Raw genomic sequence first — 27586 nt, 5'->3', positions numbered from 1 at the left:
TTGCATAAATGAGCTTCCTGAGCCATCCAGAGACCTTGGTGTACAAGATGGTGTGGGTGAACTCCCCACCCTAAAGTGAAGACACCTGTCATCAGTGTCTCTGATGCTCATGGTGGAGAGAAGGGTACTCCCTTACATACTTTTAGAGGATCCTTCAACCAGTTTAATGGTGACAGGACTCCTGTGGGACCTGCATCTTCATCTTCAAATGATGACCAATGGGCCAATTTACAGACTTCAATCACTCTTGCATGCATCAAAAGTGAAGTCTGTCACCCTCAGTTATGTATAAACAGGAGGTCATGTGTCCTAGAAGTCAGACACAAACTTCTTACTGAAGCCAGATGTTGGACCGGTAGCTGAACGACCAAGTCTACTACAATGCCGAGTCTGTCCTTGGGTAGATCAGCCTTTGCTGAGGTGGTGCCACTACTACCTGGCATTTGGTAAATACTCTCAGTGCTACTTATAGACTGAAAGGCAGAACCCTGTATTGGTAATGGGAATTGCCCACCTGAAACTTTAGGTACTTCCTGTGGGCAAGATGACTAGCTATATGAAAGTAGATGTTCTGAAAGCAGAAAACTACATACCAGACCTGTGGATCCAGGAAGGAAATTAGAGACCAGGATTACCATTCTGAACTTGAACATGCAAATGAAGGTATTCAGTTGTTTCCAGTGAAGAACTGGACACCAGCCCCCCTTTTTAATTGGGTATTAGAAAGTGATGGGAATAAAACCCCCTTGTGACACTTCTTCCACAGCTCCAAGACTTAAAAATTACTTCCCCTCTTGATGGAGCATGTTGTCATGAGAATGGTCCTTAAACAGGGATAGAGAAGGAGTAGGGAACATCTGGAATTGGATGGAGTACCCCACCTATAAACTCCAGCACCCACTGGTCTGCAGTGATAAGGCTCTAGATCCCATGAAAATTATGGGAATGGAGGGGGAAAAAAAGGATACTTCAAGAAATGCATGCGGTTCCCAAACAAGGAGACAAATCTGCTGACTTGAAGATGACAATGCCAGCAGAGCACCTAACAGAAAAGAAGAGAAGATAACTCACAGTAACTTGTGCAGTAACTTGGGTTCTTTGAGATGCGTGTCCTTGTGGGTGCTCCACTTCAGATGTCGGTATGTCCCAGTGCCGTCAATCGGAGATTTTTGGTAGCAGCATCTGGTTGTATGCGCGCATGCACAGTAGCAGTCTTATGGTGCCACTGGTGCCCCATCTAGCAAATGCACACCCTGATCTCTTCAGTTTCTTCTCTAACGTGGAGTCTTTAGCTCGCACTCCGAAGTAGAGGGGAGGAGGGTGGGTAGTGGAATACCCACAGGGACACACATCTCGAAGAACTTCAATTACCGCACAAGGTGAATAACCTTCTCTTCTTCAAGTGCTGTCCCTGTCGGTGCTCCATTTCAGGTGAACGTAGAGTGGGCGTAACAAATAGGTCTATATGTGCGGATCCCCACGTGTAAAATATGATGTGTTATTTTGTCGTTCAGTTCCCATTCATGCTCTAGGGAAAACTGTCTCCTTAATGTGTCTGCCATTATGTTCAGTCAACCCAGGAGGTATGTTGCTGTCATAGTGATATTGTGTTTAATGCACCAGATCCATACTTTTAAGGCCTCTGTGCATAAGGAATGGGAATATGCTCCAGCCCGGCGGTTTATATAGAACATAACGGACAATATTGTCCCCCAGGACCCTTATCATTTTGTCTCATATAAGAGGGAGGAAATGTAGGCAAACATTAAGGACCATCTGATTACAGTCAGCTCTTCAGCATTTTCATGAATGTTTTAGAATACAGCAGCTAGCTGCCTCTCTTTAGATGTGGCATTTACTGACAAAGTTCAATGGGGTTAAAAAAAAATTGACCTTAAGAAAAAAAGACTATATTAGCTTCTCGTCAATGCTGGATAATAAAAGGTGTGAAAATAAAATTAAAAGTCTCATGACTAAACAGAAATACTTTTCAGATTCATAACAAACATCTGAAAAGTTGTCCCTTTCTTCAAAAAGTTTTTTTTTTTAATACTTGTTTAGAAAAAAAATCCTTAACAATATGAGGAATATCAAGTCATGTTGTTCCTTGCTTTTTGTTCTCCTTGGTGAACCACAGAATAAGATTAAAGCTTTCTTTTCCCTTATCTGAAGGAGTGAGGATATGAAATGTTGAACAAAAATCTGTTCTCCCAGCTGTCTAAATTAAACAGGCGTTGGAAGTTTTAAATACTAGAACCCTGTACAGCCATTAGTTGAAAACTGATTTAAATTGGTTTAGTTTGCATTTACAAGTAAATGTAGACCTTTTCTATACACAAAATTACACTCATTTAACTAAACTGGCACAACATCACGCATTCAGTTAAATTTCTGAGTGTTGACACAAAACTAAACTGCTCTTAGCCAATTTTAAACAGGGGTTTGCACTGTTATAACCTTATAACTAAAGGTGTGATGTTATGCTAATTTAACTTAAACCAGGAACTTGTGTAGACAAGGCTTCAGCTGTGCAAGTGTAACCTTTCTTGGTAAATGATCTCTTAACCCTACTAATTCTTCTGCCATCCAGAAAAAACAAAGCAGAGAAGACCTTTTTAATGTAAAAAACAAGTTGAACTTTTTAAAAATAAAACAAAACAAACCCCACACCCATAGGCCATCTTTATACATCAAAGAAAACATTTTAAAAATCACACCAGCCTAGCTTTATTCTTGTTCACAAGTCAATTTTAGCAGCTTCTTCTGTACAAACCAACAGAAGTGCATCAAAGGGTACTGTGCATATATTGCACAAGTGACTGTTACTGTTTTGTGACTAAATAGTAAATTTTAAATTTAAAAAATTCCCAGATAGATGAAAACAATTTTAAGGCTGAGTACATTTTATGTGTAAATTATATGACAATGTGGCTCAAAATCAGTAAAGTCAGAGTTAAACCTGAAACACTATTCTTAAAAAGGTGAAGATTTGAGATTTTATTAATTTAAATAAAACTACAGTTTAAAAATTAGTGGCCTGATTTTCAAAAGATGCTGAATAACTCTAGTTCCATTGACTCCAATGGGACTCCAGTGCCTCTAAAATATATAGAAGTGAAACAAATTCAACTATATTCTAAAATAAAAATTATTAAAACTCATTCCTTGTTTACTCACCTGCTATGGCTCAAATAAAACAAAGACTTACGTGTGTTTAACTTTACTCATTGTGAATAGTACCATTGTAATCAACAGGACTATTTGCTGTATATAAAGTTATACATGTGTGTCAGCATTTACAGGGTCGGTGCTTTAGGCATTAACTACATAGGAAAAATTTCAGTATAGCCGAAGATACAAATTTAAACCAGTGTAATTACACCAGTATAATCTCCCACATAGAGACTCTTATTTCAGTACAAGACTATGTCTACACTGCAGACCTTACAGTGGCAGCATTGCAGCTGCGCTGTTTTAAGGTCTCCAGTGTAGCTGCTCTATGCCGGTGGGAGAGGTCTCCCTTTGGCATAATTAAACCACCCCCAACAAGCGGAGGTAGCTATGTTGGCAAGAGAGCATCTCCCACCAACATAGCACTGTCCCCACCAGCGCTTCTGTCTCTGAAACTTATATTGCTCAGGAGGGTGTTTTTTTCATACCCTTGACCGACAAAAGTGGTTGTGTAGACATAGTCTAAGAGTGAGTTTCTTCAGTTTAACTTATGTCACTTGGAAAGGAGCTTAAGTGAAACAAAAAAAAAAACCCCATCCTTATGCCAAAGTAAAAGTGTTTACACAAGGGTTATAACAGTATAACTATGGTATAACTGGTAAAACTTTCTTGTAGCCTTAGTCTTGAGTTCAGTATTCCAGATTTACCCTATAACAACTGGTGACATCAACATCACCTGAAGCAACACTGAGCAATATTTCAGACAATTTTGAAGCTACCAGACCTTACAGGGCAAACATGGAAACCTGAATGAAGTATTGAGAAAGTAAATAAAGAAAAAAATTTGGGATACATATGTACAAAGCGTTGTAGTTCACCTTTAACTTACCTATGGTACCTAGATTACACTTCACACCTCGTATGCATAATCACTCTGTGGAGACTCCTGTGCTGAATTAAACAAAAGATACACCATTTCAGTTTTGTAGATGTTATTATACAGGTTTACAGATTTAGCATAATAATTTTGCATTTTTAAACTCTTATCCATGAAGTAGACTTGTAAAAATGCTGATTTTTAATGAATAATTTTTTCAATGTGAATGAATTCTGAACTAGAATTAAGAGCTTCTATCTGAGAATGGGAAATACTGTTCTCAAAACACTGAGGCTTTGTCTACACTGGCAACTGAATGACAAAACTTTTGTCATTCAGATGTGTTAAGTTTTGTCATTCAGTTGCCAGTGTAGACAAAGCCTCAACGTTTTGAGAACAGTATTTCGACAAAAAGCACCAGTGTGAACAGCGCTTTGTCAGCAAGAGTACTCTCCTGCTGAAAAAGCTACCGCCGCTCGTTGGGAGTGGAAGTTTTTTGTCGGCGGGAGAGCTCTCTCCTGCCTACAAACAGCGGCTACACTGCATGCCTTTTAGTAGCATGGCCGTGTCACTAAAAGCTGCATAGTGTAGACAAAGCCCGAGTGTTACATTTCACATGAGATAGGAAAGGCCACTCCAAAGCATTTTACTTTCTACACATGTACTGTTGGGCCAACTGCTCTACTGATGCAGAAAATAATAGACTAATCTGGGCATTAGGCCAATAGTGGATCAATACTTAATGGAAGATCCCTACTTCAGCTTGGAAGCCATCCAGCTATTGAACTCATGTCAAGTTTTCCCACAAGCACACAAACTATAACACCAATGGGAGCAACAGCCAGCCAGCAAAGCCCAAGACTCCTGAGAAACTAACAAACACAGAAATGCTTTTCAACAGCGAAGCTCTGGTGCCCTACCAAGGGTATGGTGATCCATTTTTTCCCCTTATTCAGGCAACTTTACATAATCTCATACATTTTCTATAGATTCAGGCCTCTTACATAAACCCTGATAATTGGAAAATATATTCTGCTTTGTTGCTAACCTTATGACTCCCGCAGGTACAGTAAGCACCCACCACTTTCTTTCACATGAATTAATCTTTCTACCTCTCCTGAAGAGTTCTCACTACACTGAGAAGTAAAACCCTGTTGCTCAGAGAGATTTCTAGATCATTCAAATATTTTTGTCCCTCATCCATCTTCCTTCCCACCCTCAAAGAATCTGTGCTTTTTGCTACTGCACCTGTAAACAGTTGACATTGTAAGAAAGCAGTATTTTAAATACTCAAGAAATGAGAATAAGCAATAGTTATTTTAATTTCATGATAGAGAAATATTTTAAATAATTAATTTAGTGGATTTTGAAGGGAAATCATTACAAAATATGAATTTTTCAGAGTCTGAATTTTGGGCTTAAATACTTGAATGTACTCCTTAAGAAGTCTCAGCCTAAACTCTGAATTTCCTTGTTTTCAGTAATATTCTTATTCCTATTCCTATTATTTAATTCCAGGAATGGCACAACATGCTAAGTGCTTTCTAAGGCATACTTCCTGCTCTGAAAAGCACACCTTATACATATTTTGTTTTCTATATTAATAATAAAAACATTAGTGATAGCTGATTGTTTCTTGTTCCAGAATGTGCATATTGCCCCCTACTAGCCTTTTAAAGCAATGCCACAGATAAAGGGAGCAGTGATGACAGCTTCCGTTGTCCATTTATTGCATTTTCAAACAAGCTCCTTCATACTTTCTCCCATGCCGACCTTTGCATTTGCAAAGAATTCCCCATAAATATCCCCATATCTCCTTCTTATCCTCCTTCCAATCCCTCCATAAAACTCTCCTCTGCAGGGATGTCTACAAAAAACTTGACAAGTTAGGCCACTGGTGCACTTACTCCTGGGTGAATTAAGCACCACTGCAAACATGCAGAATTCATGTCTAGCACAGAATTCTACATTAGTTCAGGAATCATTCTTTTTTGTAAACCGATATAGTTATACTGGTACAACCCCTAGCATTGATGCAGTTATACCATTATAGATTGTTTCCCTTCCTGTACACAAACAAGCTGTATCAGTACAAACACATTTATACCAGTGCCACTGTATTCACAACTGGGGGGTTGTATCCCTTCAGCTATCTCAATGTAGTTAAAATTGTGCAATTTGTCAAAGCAGACAAGGCCTTTATTCTGCTATTGAAGAGCAAAATTCAAATCAATGGCTCTCTATCTTTACAGATCAGTCGATGCCATACAGCAAAGACCTAAAAAGAACTAATACCTTAAAATTTTTGAAACATAAACTATCTTTCTAAGAAGCATCCTTATTCTCTCATGCCCTTCTTTATGCTGATACTCGTATGTCAGGAGTTTGTTTCTTAAACTATTTATTCAACTGACACCAACTTCTAAAATTATGACAGAAAAGATAAGATTCCCCAGTAAACTCAAAAACAATTCACACACTCATGCATGCTTTATGTTTAATGATAATTTCCATTACAATGCTCCATTATAGGCAATGTAAATGAAAATTTACCACCACATGGGGGAAACACACCGTAGAAAACTAAACACCAAGCCCTCAATTCCTATTGATACTAATGTAAGCCGTGCATATAGAGATGGGTCTTTATACCTAATTTTTTATATTAATATATTTTCTTAATTCTAATTTATTATATGGAATCAAAGTCTGCACAAAACTTCATCAGATTATGCCAGATTGTCACCTAAAATCTGTAGCATTCTGTAGCTAATTCATTCTACATTAAAAGTTTTAAACAACAACCCAAGTTTTACTATATTTGGGAACATACTTACGAGGATGTGTAAATATTACATAATAATCATAGTGCTGTATGTACACCTGTACTTCAACTAGGACTTGTGGCATAGGAAGTTATACTGGTATAAGGCAGGGTGTGAATTTAAACTGTTATAGTTATACAAGTGTAACTCCCAATCTAGGCACTCATATTCCACTATAAGTGTACTTTTTTCTGGTTTAGCTTATGTTGTATTAGAAGTGATTTAAGCTAAGATACAAGACCCTAATTGTGGAATAAGTTTGAGTTATACCAGTATAACTATACCAGGTATTATGGGAAAAATCTCCTGTGTATCCCTCAGTCATCTGTAAACCATTGTAGGAAAGCTTATCACCCACTCTCAAAAAGTTAATATTATGGAAAGTTTGGTGAAAAGACTCATTTCCCTGGACAGTCATAACACCTCACGATGAGACTTCATTAGGTCGCAGAAACCAACTGTATATGGAGCTAATTCTTTAAATGAGAGGCCTCCAAGGAAAACTCATGGGGACTACAGCAATTGATGACAATTCAGTAGATGGTTGCTTTCCTCTGAATCAGTATTGAAACAATTGCCCAATATGGGATGTTGCCCTCTTTCATGAGAGATGTTAAACAAAGCTTCAGACTTCTAGCTGGTACAAATTCCAACATTTTTTGCTATTCTAACATGGATCATTCTGCCTAAATCTCCTATTCAGTTGAAAACGGAAACACTGCTCTACATTTTCATTCCTAAATTAGTGCCCAGGGTTACTATGTGCTCATTAGAAGGGTGGCATAATTTACTCCGAATTTGCTGATTATATATAAATAGGCATCATAGTTTGTCAAGAACTTTAAGATCCTCTATGATTAAATGAGCTAAGTAGAGATTTAAGTACTTATTTTTCTAAGCTGTTTTTAAGCAGCATTTTTCTTCTCCTCCTCCTCTCCCCTTCCCCAGAAGCATCTTTGCAGACACAGGGAACAAGCAGTACAGCATCACAATTCACTTTTGTCCATGGTTTGTTCCTCCATTAAGCCCAGCCTGGTCAAATCCCTGACTGCAATGTCCTGCCATCTAACCGGTGGTTGGCCTCTAGGTCTGACTGATACTGGTTGTGTTTGCAGTATTTTCTTTGAGATACTATCATCTGTTTGTCTTATACAGCATCCCCACCGCTGTCATCTTTTGACTGCATCCAATCCCGTACTTAGTTTCACATCCTACTCTCCTCCTAACTTCCAGTGTCTTAAAATCATTCCACTTTATACCTGCCATCTTCCAAAAAACTCTTATCTCTATTATCTCCAGCCTTCTGATGTTTGTTTCATTTAATGGTGCTGCTTCCAGACTATAAAACAATTCCATTGTTATATTGGTTTGATAATTTTTCACTTTCGTACCAAACACGTTTTTATCTGTCCATAAGTTCGTGAACTTCTGTGCAGCACTTGTAGCTAATGTACATCTCCTTTTAACCTCATCTTTGATGGAACCATCAGTACAGATGAAGCTTCCTAAGTGCACATAAGGTATTATTTGTTCTATGACTTTACCATTGCTGCATTTCTACCTATTGTCCCTTTTTCAAGGTACAATAAGTGCCAAGACAAGAAAGTAATCGTAAGTCCAAGTCAACTACACCCATTTCCAATGTAGGAAAGAGTACCATCATCAATTCAAATGTATCTGACAGTTGTAGGATGTCATCTGCATCAGCTGAAGAGCTTAACTCTAGATCACCCAATGTCATGCCCTCCAACGCATCGACCATTCTTAATATCCAATTTAAGAACATGATGAAAGGCCATGGTGATTTCAGGCCCCCTTGTTTTATACCAAACTTTGACTAGAAACAGCTGCTTAATTTACCACCAATTCTTGTGGCACTCTGGGAGTTTCCATATATAACTTTTATAACTGCAGTTATCCTATGTGGAACTCCATAGGATTTTACTCCTTTCCATTATGCATCCTTCCAAACCAAATCAAATGCCTTAGTGAAGTCAATGAAAACAGCAAACATCTTCAATTCCCATTCTTACCCTCCCCCAAATAACTGTCAGAGTGGGTATATCTGAACAATGCAACTTTGACCTGGTCTAAAGCTGCACTGTTCTTCGCCTGCTACATCCTCTAAAACTGACCTTAATTTGTTAATAATTACTTTCATCATTCTTCCTGGTACTAATAATAAGCCTGTACCTCTATAATTACTTGGATTGGGAGGATTGCTTTTCTTCAGCAGTGATACAACTATTGCCCTCAGCCAGTCATCCAGTACCTCCCTCATGCTCCCATACCTTTTAAAGTATTTTTCCTAATGCTTTGATAGCACTTGTCCCATCAGGTTTTAGCTGCTCAACTATTATATTATCTATTCCTGGAGCTTTCCCATTGTTTTAACTGCTTCACTGCTCTATTTCTTTTTCTGATGGTGATTCAGTGCTAATATCTATTCTGCCTTGCAAGCTGCCCTGTTCATCTAGCGTACATAGAATGCTTGCATCTGGATGAACTACAGGGTTCAGCACTTTGTCAGAATGCTCCTTCCAGCACTTCTTCAGCATTTGTCAATCACTGGCGGCCTTTCTTACCACTTGTATCATCATCCTGATTGTGTTTCCATGCAACTTAACCTTACTGTATACAGTTTTACATTTTTTGCTTCATTGTATTATTTATAAAGCACTGCAGAATTGGTCTCCTTTACCAATGGCCTCAGAAGCAATCCTTGAAAAAGTTACAAAACTTAGTTCAGTAGTTTAATATCAGAAAGTTCAAGCAGCACAAAAATCTAAACCAGCAGTTCTCAAATTGTAGTCCAAAGAGCCACATTTCTCACAATGGCAAAGGAGTCTTTGAACAGTAATATTTCCTATGAGCAGCAGCCCAACCCAGGACTCTGAAGAGTACCAGAAGATTGGGGTTTTTTGTCTAACAAAAATTACTTAAGCAACTATGCACACCCCTCTTCGGTGCTTCATGTTTTTGTATATCGTTTCTATATAATCATATTTGCACACATCAACATTTACGAGAGTCAGACAAACTGAAAAACAGACAACAATAACCAAGGAAATTTAAAATGGATGATCTGCAAGCAAATAAGGGGAGATTTGATACTCATAAGCATAAAATGTGGAGGAAGAAGCAACCAGGCTTATATCTGCACCAGTCACATTAAAGCTTCTTTTCCTCATAACTTTAATGCTATCCTGATATTAATTTTTCATATTAAACACTGCAGTTGGAGGAAAGATAAGGGAATAGGACTGCTAGGAAAGGTGATCAATGAAAGAATCCACCTCTGGAAAAAAAGAAATTTAGAAGCACTGAATTAAAATATGGTATTTTGCCAGTCTAGTGGAAGTATTCAAGTATCTTGCTGCATTCAAAGTCCTATATTCCATAGGGACATCCTTCCCCTTTCTAAACAATGTAAAAAGTAAATCTTCCATACAGATTTTCACTAATTCCATTTGTATAGGAATTTCTTTTTAGTTTGAAAATATACTGCTAATGAAGTGCATACTTTTTTTTGCTTCTTATGCATTAAAAAAAACTTGAAAGGTTTTTCTAAAAAAAAAAAAAAAAAAAAATCTGCTTGTCTTTCCCTTACAAATAGTAGGTATTTATAGTGGCGCCCACAATGTAGTATACAAAAATTAAGGAAGACACATAACTTGTCCCAAAGAGCTTATAATGTGATCTTTTCAGTTATCCTCTGAATTTTGAGGTCTTGCAACCTTTGATTGAAGGAGCAAGCATTTTTAATATTTAAAAGATATTTTTGCCTGTAATTCCCAGGTTAAATAGGAAATGAAAAAGATTTAAACAGACTGAATAAAAATAATTCCTCCCTCAATCAGATTTCACTTGTGTCTAATGTCAAGTTTACTAAATCTTTAGCTGTCCATAGAGCTTAAAAAAAAACCAAACCCACAGACTAGATCTGAATTTCTAATGCAAAGCAAAAGATACAAAATAGAGGTCCTTGTATACTTTACAGTGGGGTAGTCAACAGGCGGACTGCAGGCCAAATCCGGACCGCCAGACATTTTTGAAGGGACTGCAAAATCTTTTTATTTATTTATCCTGACATCCAGTTGCTGCCTTTGAAAGCCCAAGCTGTCACCAGGGGGCAATGCAAGTGCTACACGTGATGTAAGTGCGGGTCTGACAGCCTGCAGCCCAGCCACCCCAGGCAGGGCTGACAGCCGAGAGCCCCTAGCATGGGTATAAACATCAGTATAACCACTGAGGCATTGTTTAGGCAAGTATAGTATAGACATACCTGAAGGGTGGAGGTATGTGCGCGAGTACATACCCTACATGGCTCTCTACTTGCCCAAGCCATGCCCTCCCATCTATCACTGCAATTTTTAGCAAACAGTGGAATGCCCCCAAAATATTTGTAAACATGTTGGAACAGGATTCTAGGATTCAATGAAGACATCTAAAACTACACCTCTACCCCGATATAATGCGACCCGAAATAACATGAATTTGGATATTACGCGGTAAAGCAGCACTCGGGGGGGGAGGGGTGCTGCATGCTCCGGTGGATCAAAGCAAGTTCGACATAACGTGGTTTTACCTATAACACAGTAAGATTTTTTGGCTCCCAAGGACAGCGTTATATCGGGGTAGAGGTGTATATACGGAGTATTATGGCTAAGAACAGTGACAATTTATAGTTTTCCTTAGGCAAATATTCTCTACACTAAGTGTACAAAGCGTTCTTTTTCTCACATTTACTAGCTGTAGTTTTCATTTTCTCTCATGAGAGAGCCAACACCATTCTTTCACCAAATATATACAAGATGCTGTGAAATCCTACAGTATTTGTTTTCAGCTTTGCAGAATCAAGATGACAAAACCTCAACTACTTGTGGCTCAGAAGCCAGAAGAAAAAGCACATACTTGATAGTCTATTTTAGAATCTTGACACATAGATGAGTCCCCATATTTGGAAATTGGTCTTACTTTTTCAGAATCAAATAATCAATATAGAGACCATAGCTTATCTTTTCTCCCATGTGACAACTTTGCTTCACAAACTGTGGTAAAACTACAGCAACTTTATTAGATGGAGAAAATGTATGTTTATTACACATTAACCAATACAATTCGTGCACAGTAAACTAGTAAGTAAAACAACTAAAAATACATATATCAACATACAAAATTTAAGTAATGTAATATTCAACATTTGGTCACTATAAATACAATAGATCTTATGTTACATAGGGAAATCGATATTAACAAAACAGATAACTTTGAATCTAAATACTCTGTAAATACATTTCACATCCGAGCAATACTGACAGAAACTTTGTCAATAGCAACTACAGTCCCATTATTATTGAGCCATCAGTAATCTACAGAAAAATTTAGAGTTAATTAAAGATAGATGAGTTGGAATCATCCATCAAAGCTCTATTCTGTATTCAACCTCAAGGGTGAAGCTTATAAGAGCAGGCAACAGCTTTTTTGGCACCAGGACCAAAGCTATGGAACTCATTAGAGAAGATAAAAATGCCCACAAAGCTCACTGCCTTCAGAATGAAAAATAAAACATATGTATTTGATTTAGCTTTCTCACAGCTACAAGTAAAAACAGTAAAGAATGAGAAAAGGAGGAAAAGAAATAAATCTGTTAAGAGATAGCCCCAGGAGTCCTGGGAAAAAACAGAGGATAGTTAGATCACTGGCCTACAGTGATTTTTGCTCTCCCTGAGACATTCAGATACTAAGGTGACAGATGCCTATTTAAGATGAAAAGGAATACTTGTGGCACCTTAGAGACTAACAAATTTATTAGAGCATAAGCTTTCGTGAGCTACAGCTCACTCCCGAAAGCTTATGCTCTAATAAATTTGTTAGTCTCTAAGGTGCCACAAGTACTCCTTTTCTTTTTGCGAATACAGACTAACACGGCTGCTACTCTGAAACCTATTTAAGATGATGTCTCTTTCCAATAGTCTAAGAATCATACACAACAACTCTTTTCAGACAGGAAACACCACCTCCAGAAAGTCATTTCAAATTATAGGATGTGGCAAGAGCAACAGGGAATGGCCAAATTAACTTTCCCCAAAACAGAAAAACTACAAAGAAAAGTGTAAACAGAAAGACAACACAGAACAAGGTCATTTCTTCTAACTCTGCAGTGGTTCCACATTTCATTTTTAACAACATTTTCTGGAAGAACTGCCCAGTTCCAACTGACTAAAATGTTGAGCTATAATTTTTTTAAAATAAATAAACATTAGGGTCCAGATCCAGAACTAGGGCTCCTACATGCTTCAGTAATACAAATAAATAAGAATAGTGCCAGTGCCTACAATATTAGCACACATACCTCCTTTCAAGAGTAGCCACTACCAGTTACAAACTCATGATTTAATATGCAGTCAATGAGTATCTCAGCGTTTGGCAAGAAGTCTGGCTAGCCTTGCCATATACTGAAGTCAATGTCCACTTCAACAAATGTATTTTGGCAAAAATGAAACAGTTATTACAAAATACATATACGGTTTACAGGATACAGACTGTGCCTTTTGCATTTGACCAGTACCTAGCACATTTTGGGCACTAATGGGGACAACTAATAATAAGTAATAATAATAATAAAAAAAAAAACACTGGGGCAAAACGAGTGGCAAACAGTAAGTCTGCCATATCAATTATACAGCAGCCTGTCAAAATTTGTAAGGCAATTTCCATGCAAAAAAAGCAAATATTCTGGGATGCATTAGCAGGAGTAAAGGAGTACTTGTGGCATCTTAGAGACTAATAAATTTATTTGAGCATAAGCTTTTGTCAGCTACAGCTCACTTCATTGGATGCATCTGTTGAAGTGAGCTGTAGCTCACGAAAGCTTATGCTCAAACAAATTTGTTAGTCTCTAAGATGCCACAAGTACTCCTTTTCTTTTTGTGAATACAGACTAACACGGCTGATATTCTGAAACCTGTCATTAGCAGGAGTATTGTAAGCAAGACACGAGAAGTAATTCTTCTGCTCTGCACTGATTAAACCTCAACTGGAGTACTGTGTTCAGTTTCAGGAATGATGTGGACAAATTGGACAGACTCCAGAGAAAAGCAACAAAAATGATTAAAGGTCTAGAAAACATGACCTCTGAGGGAATACTGAAAAAACTGGGTTTGTTTAGTCTGGAAAACAGAAAACAGAGGGGTCATGATAAAAGTTTTCAAGTATGTAAAAGGTTGCTACAAGGATGAGGGGAAAAATCATTTTTCTTAACTTCTGAGGATAGGACAAGAAACAATGGGCTTAAATTGCAGCACAGAAGGTATAGGTTGGACATTAGGAAAAACTTCCTAACCATCAGAGTGGTTAAGCACCGGAATGAATTGCCTCGGGAGGCTGTGGAATCTACATCATTAGAGTCGACAAGAGCTGGTTAGACAAACACCTGACAAGAATGGTCTAGACAATACTTAGTCCTGCCATGAATGCAGGGGACTGGACTAGATGACCTCACGAGGTTCCTTCCAGTCCTATGATTCTACCTTCATACTGTATTAAAAAAGAAAAATATCAGTCTTCACTAAACCTGCATGTAGTGTAGTTGTAGCATATTGCTTTCAGGATTATAGAGAGACAAAGTGAGTGATGCAATATTTTCACTAAACACGGACCGTCAGGGGACTGTCAATGGAATGAAACCTTGCCCCCTCCAGATCTTGGTTACTATTTTGTCTGGAACAGATCTGAACCAACAACTTTAATCAACCAGCTTTAACATCTAGTGTCTTAGCCGGAGTGAAGGGATAGTCTGTCTAGCTCACACTAGCAGCCGCATCAATTTGCAGCCTGACTGCATCAGCCAAAACACTAAGTGGGAGTGTCTACCGAGGAAGCTTGCCACAGCACCCACGAAGAGCTTTCAAATCAGGTTTAATACAGTGATGGGATAATATAGGGAAGAGTATTGCCAGTGAATGGCCTATACTGTACTTGGAGAACTTTTTAGTCTGTAGGGTTGTCAGACAAACACCAGGTTAATAAGTTCGTGGGGGAGGGGGAGAACGTGGGCAGAGAGAAAACAAAAAAACCTTTCCTGTGTACCATGCAAGCCTTGAAACACTGCCTTCATTCTGACAGGTCTCTAAGTTGAAGTTGTCTTGGTTGCACAGTCACACACCTGGGCAGTCGCTGCCGCTTTCTAGTAAAATGGCTGCTACCAAGAGTGAACTTGTTCACTATTTTGATTAGAAAGTTGATATTCAGCCAGCACGTTTCACAGCCCACCCGTGGGGGTAGCTTTTTACTCTGTGATGAAGGAGACAAAAGGCCCCACACACACCCCGGCAGGGAAAGTGGCTGGCGCGGCCTTTACTCCTGTCACTTGAAAGGTGGCGTGAGACAAGCCTCTGCGCCGGGGCGGAGGACGGGGCCCATGCAGCTCGGGTCGGGAGCGCCCTTGGGGCCGGGCTGCAGCTAGACGGCTCCCTACCGAGCGGGGGGACCGAGGCAGGGCCCAGCCTCCTCCTCCGCCCGAGCGGCCGCGGTCAAACCCGCACGGGACGCTCGGCCCCACACAAAATGGCTGCTGCGGGCGCCCGTGCGCTCACGGGGAAGGGGAGACCCGGGCGCGAACGCCCCCCAACCTAACGGGCCAGCCCCGCTCCCTGCCTCCGCGCCCCCCCCCCCAGCGGCCGCTGGAGGCTCCCGCCCGGCGGGGAAGGGGGAAGCTCAGACACCCCCGCGGGCGGGCAGAGGAGCCAAAGCCGCAGCGCGGGGAGCCGGGCACAGGAGCCGCCCCCCATCCCCGCTGCCGGGCGGGCGGACCGGGCCCCGGGGCGCGGCCGGGATCCGGGGAGGGGAGACACAAGCTTTTCCTGTTAGGTGAAAGGTCAGGAGAGCGCGGAGCCGCCGCCCGGGGAAGCCGGGACGGAGCCGCCCGGCCGGGGACAAACAGGGGGGGCCGCTTCCCCGGCTCCTGCGGATCGCGGCGCCGGCTGGGGAGGGGTGAGAGCTACCCCCAGGCAGCGCCTCCAGGCCAGGCCCCGCATGAGCCGCCGCCGAGCCGGAGACGGAAAACGGCTGTGGCCAGCCCGGCCGCTCTCACCTGGCGGGCCCAGCTCCCGGCGGCCTCTCCTGGGGGGTTATTTGTCGGCGGCGGCTCCGGCTCCGGGAGGTCAGAGTTCGTGACCCCGCCCCTCCGCTCCGCGCGGCGCTCCGCCCTCCTTGCGCCTGTCCCCCACCCGCGCCTGCGCACACAGCGAGCCTGCTGGGCGGGGCGCGTGAGGACGGCGGTGGGAGGGAGCGGGAAGAGGCCGGAGGGGGCGGGGCGAGGACGCCAGTGGCGGGGGGCGGGGCCTGGCCCGCCGCACGCGTGGCTCTGCAGCCGGGAGGGTGGGGAGAGCCGGGCCCGGCGCGGTCGCAGGCGGCCGGGAAACCCCATGAACAGGGGGCGCGGCTCTGGGGCCCCGCTTGCTTTGAGGAACCCAGGGCAGAGAGCAGTGACCAGCCGCCCCGGCACAGCCCCTTACTGAGGCGGGGAGGGGGGCTGCTCTGGGTAGCCCTTAGTCAGTCCCGCCCGCCGCTGACTTGTAGGGTTGTCAGGTGCCCACTTGTTGACCAGAACGACCGCTCAAAAAGGGACCCCGGTGTCTCTGGTCAGCGTCCTTCTGCACCCTGAACCCCCGCCCCGCCCCCCAATCCGTACTGTACGACTCACACCCAACAGCCCGCCGGGCTCACTCCCGGGCGCCTTCCCGGCAATTTCCTTCCCGCTCCCTCGGCGCCTCTGTTACCCGGCTCCCCCAAGCCTGTGCACGGTTTTGAGGGGTGTGGGAAATCCACTCCTCTGTTGCCCGTGAGATGAATTATTACTCAAGAGTTGTGTATTAATACGCCTAGGATGAACTCTATTTGTTAAAAAACATTTCCTGAATCTTTTTTGTTGTCTGTATTGTTACATCCATACTGGCTGCCAGGTATTTTGAAATAAATTACCCAAATCATTGAAATCGGCATGGCTACATTGCGTTATTTTGACAAACAAAATGTGCAGAATTTTAAAATACTGTGTGCGGAATTCCCTCGGGAATATGTACGCAGCCCACAGCCCTCAATCCAAGGTAAAAAAACACGTTTTGCCACATGAGCGCTGTTCCAGCTGCATCTGTTTCTACCATCATGTGGGCAACCAGCGTAGGCCAACCTACTGGATGGTCTAACCAGGTCTTTTCTGATCATTACCTGTGGAGCTTCATCACTGGCACACACCACTCCTGCTGGCATCCATGTTTTGACCTGTTTTTTCCAAATTGCTCTGAGGGAGGATGCTGCTCTATCAATGCTTTGGTAGGATGTGTGTCCTCAAATGTACCTATTAAGAGTGAAGGTCCAGAAATTGGCAAATGTAAGCAAATGTCTTCATGTCCTAATCTGGATTTTGCTTAATTTGATTAAGAACATAAAAATGGCCATACTGGATCAGGCCCATACAGGCTTTCTCTAGCCCAGTATCCTGTTTTCTGACAGTGGCCAATGTCCTATCCTCTAAAAGAAGTGAACACAACAGGGCAATTTATCCTAACCCAGTCATGCAGTCCCAGCTTTTGGCAGTCGGGTGTAGAGACATGCATCCTTGACCATTGATAGACCTGTCCTCCATGAATTTATCCAATTCTTTTTTGAACCCAGTTGCCATCTCCTGGCAACGAGTTTCAGAGGTTGACTGTGCATGGTGTCAGGAGGGATTTATGTTTGTTTTAAACCTGCTGCCTATCAATTTAACTGATTGTGAATTAGCTCCTTTAAATAACAGCCCTTTGCTTGGGGGCTGGGCTGGTCTCCGGCTGCTGCTTCCAAGCTTATGTTATCAAATCACTGTTCCCATGTCCTTATGGCCAAGAAGAGATGGCTAGAATACTGCCAAGACTCCCTTTAGCCATAGCTCTGAATCCTTGGCCATGAACTATGCTCTCAAGGCTGGATCTCTGGTGAAAGCAGGGCCGGCTCTAGGCACCGGCAAAACAAGCAGATGCTTGGGGCAGCACATTTATAGGGGTGGCATTCTGGCTCCGGTCATGCCACCCCTAGAAATGTGCCCCCGCCACCCTAGCTCGCCTCCGCTCCTCCTCCTCCCCTGAGCGCACCACTGCTGCTCTGCTTCTCCCCCTCCCTTCCTCACAGGCTTGCCATGCCCGAAACAGCTGTTTCGCACTGCACGCTTAGGAGGAAGAAGAAGCCAAGCGGCGGCGCACTCGGGGAAGGCGGTGGTGGTGAGCTGGGGCAGGGAGTGGTTCCTCTACCCCTCCCGTTACTTCCTGTGCTTTCCCTCACCCTCACTCACCTCGCTTGAGAGGGAGGGGGGAGAAGCGGAGCAGCGGCGTGTTCAGGGGAGCAGATGGAGCGGAGGTGAGCTAGGGCGGAGGGTTGCGGGGGGGAGCCACAGGAAGCAATGGGGGGGGGTGGAAAATGTGGCACGCCGGGGGAGGAGGTGGGGCCGGAGATTTGGGGAAAGGGCGGAGTTGGGGCGGAGCCAGGGGTGAGGGGCGGGGATGAAAAGAAAGTGGGGGCGGCCAAACATTTTTTTGCTTGGGGCGGCAAAAATCCTAGAGCTGGCCCTGGGCGAAAAACACCACAACCAGACCTGCAGCATTGAAGTTCTGGAAGATTCGAATTATATAGATTCTACTACAGCAGCCCTAAATATATAGATGCAGCCTAGAACAGCTTTGGAGCTCTCCAAAGCAGGAGACACCAGCTCCTCGTCAGAAGCCGTGCAAGGAGCAGCCAGACACGTGAACATTCCAATCAGTCAGCTGTAATAGGTTCGTCCTCAGGCATCAGAGCAGTGGCTTAAGTTGTCCTCTTCCTCAGCTTCATTCTCACAAGTCATGTTGATTTACAACTGACCTGGCTGAACTGAAGCAAGAGGGAAGATGGCTACAGGGTCCTGGCAGTCATCTCATTGGGAACCTGCATGATTGCCTCAAATATATTTTGAATTCTCCTGCCAAAGCTGTGCAATAGACCAGTGGTTCTCAAACTTTATTTTCGTGGACCACTTGAAAATTGCTGAGGCTCTCAGCGGACCACTTAATGATCTTTCCAAATGTTGTTTGTACCTTTAGCTAACTATTGTAAAGCACTTTGGATAAAAGCGCTATATAGAAAAACCCTTAATAATAATAAATGTTTTTTTTCTACAAATAAAAGCACACTACTCATATTTTAATATCAGTAGTATTACCTTTCTAATTCGATGGATGTGCCCTCTCTCCCCTGCCACAGCAGCCACAGAGCTGAGGCTGGGAAGGATGGCTGTCTCTCCCCAGCAGCCAAAATCCTGGAGCTAGGGAAAGTCACCACTTTCTCTGGCAGCCGCAGCCCTGCACATCTCAAATTGCCCCCACTCCCTCTTCTCACCCCACTGCCCCCTCCCACCTATCCCCTATTCCCCTACGGCCATCACCATGCCTGCGTGGCTCCACTAATTAGGTGGGTGGTCCTTCATTTTCTCGTGTGCAGCCACCCAGGTGCGCACCTTAGAGGGAACTATCCGCGGACCACCTGAATGGAGTCCATAGACCATAGTTTGAGAACCTCTTGAATAGACGAAATAACAAATAGTTCTTATGTAGTGCTTTCATCAGTACATCTCAAAGTGCTTTCCTAGGGGACAGATCATTATCCCCATTTTACAGATGGTGAAACTGAGGCACAGAGCAGTGAAATGACTGCCCAAGATCTCTTAGCAGGCCAGTGGCAGAGGGGGAAATAGAATCCAGTTCTGCTCAGTCCAGTGTTATATCAAAAAGTACAAAAGTATCTTTGCTGCGATTTTAGCATGGGCAAAGCATCAAAGGATGTATTTCGAGATGTGGATAGTTTGGTTAATCCAGACAGTCAATGCTCAATGGCTCACTTATGTACCTACGATTGTGAATAACATGTTCTACCTTGCAGATTTAAAACAATCTACAATATCATGAAGAGATAAATGGTAGGTGGTCTGAATGTCATCCAGTTTTGCTAAAAGGTGCTAGGAGCAATTCATTCAACCACCAGAGCTTTGGAACTACGTCCTTCCTGGCTAGTGATGACCAGTGGGGAATAACTTTGCTGGTTAAACTTGTCAGTGCTTCCACTAAGGGCTGGTCTACACTATGAGGTTAGGTCAAATTTAGCTGCATTAGGTAGACTTTATAAGCAATGCGGCTACACAACCAACCCTGTTCTGTCAACCTAAAGGTCTCTTAAAATTGACTGCAGTACTCCTCGACGAGGGGAGTAGCGCTAAAATCGACCTTCTTGGGTCAAATTTGGGGTAGTGTACATGCAGTGTTGTGCAATTCGATGGTATTGGCCTCTGGGAGCTATCCCAGAGTACTCCAATTTGACCACTCTGGACAGCACTTTCAACTCCTATGCACTAGCCAGATACACAGGAAAAGCCCTTGGAACTTTTGAATTTCATTTCCTGTTGGTCAGTGTGGTGAGCTCAGCAGCACAGGTGACCATGCAGTCCCAGAATCACAAACGAGCTCCAGCATGGAGCGAACGGGAGACACTGGATCTGATTGCTGTATGGGAAGAAGAATCTGTACAGGCAGAACTCCAATCAAAAAGAAGAAATTTTAATAGATAGGCCAAAATCGCACAGAGCATGGTGGAGAGAGGCTACACCAGGGACACACAACAGTGCCGGGTGAAAGTTAAGGAGCTGAAGCAAGCCTACTACAAGACAAAGGAGGCAAACGGTTGTTCCGGGTCAGAGCCCCATACATGCCGCTTCTATGATCAGCTGCATGCCATTCTAGGGGAGGACCCTACCAGTATCCCAACACTGTCCATGGACACCTGCAAGGGGGGAGTTTCACACAACATGGAGGAGGATTTTGTGGATGAGGAGGAGGAGAATGCGCATCAGGCAAGCGGTGAATCCGTTCTCCCCAGCAGCCAGGACCTTTTAATCACCCTGGAGCCAATACCCTCCCAAGGCAGGTTCCCGGACCCAGAGAACTCACCTCTGGTGAGTGCACATTTGTAACTACACTACAGGGATTAAAAGCAATTGTATTTAATGTTTGATTTGCCCTGAAGAATTGGGATGCATTCACAGCCAGTACAGCTACTGGAAAAGTCTGTTAACGTGTCTGGAGATGGAGCGGGAATCCTCCAGGGACATCTCCATGAAGCTCTCCTGGAGGTACTCTGAAAGCCTTTGCAGAAGGTTTCTGGGGAGGGCTGCCTTATTTCATCCTCCATGGTAGGACACTTTACCACACCAAGCCAGTAGCAAGTAGTCTGGAATCATTGCAGCACAAAGCATGGCAGTGAATGGTCCTGGGTTTTAGTTGCATTCATGAAACATTCGGTCTTTATCTTTCTGTGTCAGCCTCAGGAAAGTGAGATCATTCATGGTCACCTGGTTGAAATAGGGGGATTTTTGTAAGAGAACAGTAAAAGGACCCCATTCAAGCTGGGTTGTTTGCGCTTGGCTAAAAGAGATCATCCCGGAGAATAGCCACGCAGCGGGGAGAGGAGTGTGCTGCACATCCACCCCATAACCGCAGCCCCTCCTTTTTAACGGCAAACCCAACCAGCATTGCTTGCTATGGAAAAGGAGGGTGCTGCAGTTTGAAACCATTCCCACATGTTATGAAGGCGAAAGAAGCAAACCCCGCATACTCTTTGGCTTACCATGGTTGCCTGGAAACCGAATTCTGTTGCCCAGTGGTGTGTGATGTGTCACCATACTAGCAAGTGCTCAATATAAAAGGCAAAATGTGACCTTGTAACTAAAGCATATGTGCTGACTTTGCTGTGAATTGTTTGATTCACTGTGAAAGAGTCTCCCTTTTGTTCTCAGAAATGTATCTTCTTAAATTTTACTCTCCCTTTTTATCTCTTTATCCCTTTCTATGCTCCCCATATCAACTCTGTCCCTGAGGTTATTGCAGATTAGAAGGCAAAAAAACCACACTTGGGATGACATGTTTCCCGAGCTCAGGCAGTCCTCCCGCACTGATAGGGCACAGCTGAATGCATGGAGGCATTCGGTGGCAAAGGCCAGGAAAACATTCAGTGAGTGTGATCAGAACACGCAGGAGGAGATGCTGAGGCTAATTGGGGAACAAACGGACATTATCACGCAACTGGTAAAGCTGCAGGAAAGGCAACAAGAGCACAGACCACCACTGCATCCATTGTATAAACGCCTGCCCTCCTTACCAAGTTCCATATCTTCCTCACCCAGATGCCCAAGAACCTCTGGGCACCCAGCCACTCCACTCCACTCCACTCCAGAGGATGTCCCAAGCAACAGAAGGCTGTCATTCAAACAGCTTTGATTTGTAGGGTGGCTATAATAAGCAATGTGGCTTTGTCCTTCCCTCCTTCCTGACCTCATCCAGGCTACATTGTCAGTGATCTCTCTCTTTTTTTTTTAATAAATAAAGAATGAATGGATTCAAAACAATAGGGACTTTATTTCCTTTGCCAGCTGTGGTTGAAGGGGGAAGCGGGATTGCCTACAGGAAAGTAAATTCAACAAAGGGGGTGGTTTTGCATCAAGAAGAAAAACAACTGTCACACCATAGCCTGTCCCGTCATGAATCTGTTTTTCAAAGCCTCTCTGATGTACAGCGTGCCTAGCTGTGCTCTTCTAATCACCCTGGTGTCTGGCTGTTCAAAATTGGCCACCAGGTGATTTGCCTCAACCTCCCACCCAGTCATAAATGTCTTCCCCTTACTCTCACAGATATTATGGAGCACAGAGCAAGCAGCAATAACAATGGGAATATTAGTTGTGCTGAGGGTCTAACCTAGTCAGCAAACAGCACCAGTGGGCTTTTAAACGTCCAAAGGCACATTCTACCACCATGCTGCACTTGCTCAGCCTATAGTTGAACTGCTACTTACTACTGTCCAGGCTGCTTGTGTATGGCTTCATGAGCCATGGGAGCAAGGGGTAGGCTGGGTACCCAAGGATAACTATTGGCATTTCAACATCCCCAACTGTAATTTTCTGGTCTGGGAAGAAAGTCCCTTCTTGCAGCTTTTCGAACAGCCTGGAGTTCCTAAAGATGCGAGCATCATGTACCTTTCCTGACCATCCCACGTTGATGTCGGTGAAACGTCCCTCGTGATCCACCAGTGCTTGCAGCACCATTGAGAAGTACCGCATGCGGTTTATGTACTGGTTGGCAAGGTGGTCTGGTGCCAAGATAGGGATGTGTGTTCCGTCTATCACCCCATGACAGTGAGAGAATCCCATTGCAGCAAAGCCATCCACTATGACCTGCTCATTTCCCAGAGTCACTACCCTTGTTAGCAGAAGGTCACTGATTGCCATGGCTACTTGGATCACAGCAGCCCCCACGGTAGAGTTGCCCACTCCAAACTGATTCCCAACTGACTGGTAGCAGTCAGTTGCAAGGCGTTGCAAGCTTCCACAGGGCTATCACCACTCGCTTCTCAACTGTCAGGGCAGGTCTCATCTTGGTATTCCTACGCTTTAGGGCGGGGGAAAATAACTCACAAAAGTTCCATGAAAGTAGCGTTATGCAGCAAAAGTTTCGCAGCCACTGGGAACCATCCCATACCTGCAACACTGCCACCATGATGTCCCAATTGCCACATTCTGTGCTTTCAGGAACGTCTGTGTCCATGTCCTCCTCACAATTGTCCTCCTGATGGCAGCTCCTAGCCAGGTTCTGCACATACTGCTGGATAATGCGCGAGGTGTTTACAATGTTCACAACAGCAGTGCTGAGCTGAGCAGGCTCTATGCTTGCCGTGCTATGGAATCTGTACGGGTAACCCAGGAAAAAAGGCATGAAACGATTGTTTGCCTTTGCTTTCAAAGTGGGAGGGAGGGAGAGAGTTACAGAGCCTGGGTCTACAGTCTCTAGCTTGCGCTATAGTACTAAAAATAGTTGTGCAGATGTTTGGATTGAGGCTTGGCTCTGAAGCCCAGGGAGGGAGGTTGGTTTCAGAACTCAAGTTGCAGGCCGAATGTCGAGGTGGATATTTTTAGTGCATTAGAGTGAGCCAGACTCAGACTCCCTGATGCAGGTTATTTTATTTTATTTTTTTTTTTGCCATGTAGCTATACCCTAAGAGAACAGTTTTATTTGAAAAAATTAGGGCTGTCAAGCAATTAAAAAAAATAATCACAATTAATCACGTGATTAAAAAAATTAATCACACTGTTAATAATAGAATACCATTTATTTAAAGTTTTGGATATTTTCTACATTTTCAAATATATTGATTTCCATTACAACACAGAATACAAACTGTACAGTGCTCACTTTATATTTATTTTTGATTACTATTTCTTTTTTTTACAGTGCAAATATTTTTATTTTTCAGTTCACCTTATACAAGTACTGTAGTGCAATCTCTTTATCATGAAAGTTGCACTTACAAATGTAGAATTATGTACAAAAAACCCACTACATTCAAAAATAAAAATGTAAAATGTTAAGGCCTAAAAGTCCACTCAGCCCTACTTCTTGTTCAGCCAATCACTCAGACAAACAAGTTTGTTTACATTTGCAGGAGATAATGCTGCCTGTTTCTTATTTACAATATCACCTGAAAGTGAGACCAGAGGTTCGCATGGCACTGTTTTAGCTGGCGTCGCAAGATATTTATGTGCCAGACGTGCTAAAGATTCATATTTCCCTTCCTGCTTCAACCACCATTCCAGAGGACATGCATCCATGCTGATGACGGGTTTTACTTGATAACCATCCAAAGCAGTGCGGACTGATGCATGTTCATTTTCATCATCTGAGTCAGATGCCACGAGCAGAAGGTTGATTTCCTTTTTTGGAGGTTCAGGTTCTGTAGTTTCTGCATCGGAGTGTTGCTCTTTTAAGACTTCTGAAAGCATGCTTTACACCTCATCCATCTCAGATTTTGGAAGGCACTTCAGATTCTTAAACCTTGGGTTGAGTTATGTAGCTATCTTTAGAAATCTCACATTGGTACCTTCTTTGCGTTTTGTTAAATCTGCAGTGAAAGTGTTTTTAAAACAAACAACATGTGCTGGGTCATCCTTTGAGACTGCTAGAACATGAACTATATGGCAGAATGCGGGTAAAACAGAGTAGGAGACGTACAAATCTCCCTCAAGGAGTTCAGCCAAAATTTAATTAATGCATTATTTTTTTAATGAGCATCATCAGCCTGGAAACATGTCCTCTGGAATGGTGGCCAAAGCATGAATGGGCATACAAATGTTTAGCATATCTGGCACATAAATACCTTGCAATGCCAACTATAAAAGTCCCATGCGAATGCCTATTTTCAGTTTCAAGTGACATTGTAAATAAGAAGCGGGCAGCATTATCTCCCGTAAATGTAAACAAGCTTGTTTGTTTTAGGGACTGGTTGAATGAGAAGTAGGACAGAGTGGACTTGTAGGCTCTAAAGTTCTACACTGTTTTGTTTTTGAGTGCAGTTATTGTAACAAAAAAAAATCTACATTTGCAAGTTGAACTTTCACCATAAAGAGATTGATCTACAGTACTTGTATGAGATGAACTGAAAAATATTTTAGTTTGCCATTTTTACAGTGCAAATATTTGTAATAAAAAATAGCAATGTTAAGTGAGTACTGTCTACCTTGTATACTGTGTTGCAATTGAAATCAATATATTTGAAAATGTAGAAAAATATCCAAAAATATTTAGTATATTTCAATTGGTATTCTATTAACAGTGCAATTAAAACTGCAATTAATCTCGATTAATTTTTTTAATCGTGATTTTTTTTATTTAATCATGTAAATTAATTGCAATTAATCAACAGCTCTAGAAAAAATATTAATTCAATAGCGTACTTTATTGCTTTTCTTTATTAGCCCCCTCCTGCTAATTCAACAAGATTGGGCAGCCATGTTTATAGAGAAATGGGATCTTTGGGACTAGGTCACTTTTGTGATAAATAAAATTAAGTTATATAAACTCAAATCTGTTAATGTAATTTCCTTGGATAAAGTCAGCATCAATATCCAGGAAAGAAAGGCATGAAGTCATTGAAAAATGAGCAATTGTTACTTGTATTCTTTGAATTAAAACCCCTCAGCTTTCTTCATTTACCCTTGAAAATATCGCCTCCCAATTCCCCCACTGCTACAATCTTAGCTTTGTATCTTTGCAACCATCATTTCTTGTTTTCTGATCAGACACATTGTCTCAAGCTAAATGCACATTTATATTTAACATTTTTCCCCCCAAGACGATTCACCTGTTAAATATTTCCTGAAAGTTTACAAGCTAGTTGAAAGTCTCAGTTTACTATACCTGACGCTTCCAGAAATCAGACGTGGGTGCACGTCCTTTTTCGAAAGGACAGAGTTAATTCCAGTAGAACTCAGCAGATAATGGCAACCAGATACTTATAATAAAGATAGTTTTGGGTAGGACTGATCAATGGTAAGAGCTGAAGGGTCACTGAAGACTCACAGCATTTTAATAGCTGCTCTTTGGTAATAGCTAGGACACCATGTACTCTGCAGCACAACGGGACTAAATTCTGTGACAGTGTTAACTTACTAAATCCTTCATTCCCACCTCCCACTCACTCCCATGCAAACACAACTGTGAGTCACAGCAGAAGCAATTTCTAGATGTACAATGCTTCAATTATGGATTTTCTAATATGATTTCTGAAGATGTTTTCTTCTTCACTGTGTTCACCAGGCAGCCTGACAAATAATAAACCTTTGTGGGAAAACTAGGAGCCAGGAGGCAGCTGCAGGCAGTTCCAATGTGGGAGCAGAGGATCAGGGGGAAGAGACAAAAAATAATATGTTGAGCATCTGGCTGCAACAAAATACATTCTGTGACAAAAATACCAACTCTCTCTCTCTCTCACAAACACACATGCACGCTAGAATTCCACAGTGCCCTAAATTACAGGAATGACAGTTCATGTTAGAAATATGTTTTCAAGCAGTCAGAAAACTCAGCCAAACATCACTGGACGAGTTTGTGCTCAGTTCACCTTTGCAAGATGATGCCTTCAACCATAAGGGCTAGAAACATAATTTAAATAAATAAAAAATTCTGACAACTCTGCAGTCCAGGAATCACGGACTACCTAAGCTACTGGTGATAAAAGAGCGTTGCAAAAAAACCTACTAAAATTAACTATTACAGATTTATTTTGTACAAACATGATACATATCAACATCTATTTACAATGAATTTCAGCTGTTTCAATTTATAAAATAAAGGTTCTACTATTCTGTTTAGACAGCACAGACAAACTAGGCTTCAAATAAAGTGTATCTGGAAAATAATTATAACGAACAGCAGTTATGGCAAAAATTAATTAAATGCCTCTAATCCTGCTACACTTCCCTATTTCAAGAGATAGAACGTAAGCTTATTCAGGAACCGCCCCCCCAGTATTCTTTAAGGGGTCATTAAAAAGTTACTCAAATGCTAACAGTTCTGTAATCCTTGCCTAATAAGTGTATTGTAATGATTTTTAAAGTAAGTTTTTAACTCAAAAGTTTTCTTAGACTGCCTAAAAACCTCTACTTGCCCAGAAATAATGTTAGAAAATCTTCAATGTCAGTGTTCATCATGCATTGTACTAACCAGTCTTATCTATTATCCTAGGTCTCTTATGTAGAGATAGCCAGTTTTTAAAACCATGCTGGTTTTGCAACCCTTGCTTAATGAATTGATTGGTGTACAATAGTCAA

At 42.3% G+C, this 27586-nt stretch overlaps 1 protein-coding gene across 12 annotated transcripts in view; it reads right to left on the bottom strand.

Moving 5' to 3' along the window:
* Positions 1–16101, bottom strand: part of NR2C1 (nuclear receptor subfamily 2 group C member 1) — a 100092-nt gene extending 83991 nt beyond the window's left edge. For 7 of the 12 annotated variants that reach the window (XM_038403268.2, XM_043492218.1, XM_038403200.2 and 4 more), the window contains exons 1-2: positions 15968–16101; positions 4061–4122 (exon numbers count right to left, since the gene is read on the bottom strand). The gene's annotated coding sequence lies outside the window, so the exon portion shown is untranslated. The remainder of the gene's footprint in view (positions 1–4060; positions 4123–15967) is intronic. The other 5 variants (XM_043492193.1, XM_043492213.1, XM_043492231.1 and 2 more) reach the window with 3 other exon arrangements.
* Between the last annotated feature and the right edge of the window lie 11485 nt (positions 16102–27586).

Source organism: Dermochelys coriacea, chromosome 1, assembly GCF_009764565.3.
Source record: "Dermochelys coriacea isolate rDerCor1 chromosome 1, rDerCor1.pri.v4, whole genome shotgun sequence".
In the NCBI taxonomy this organism is placed as follows: Eukaryota; Metazoa; Chordata; order Testudines; family Dermochelyidae; genus Dermochelys; species Dermochelys coriacea.
The sequence above is the reverse complement of the archived record's forward strand: the minus strand, read 5'-3'. Positions and strand labels throughout refer to the sequence as shown.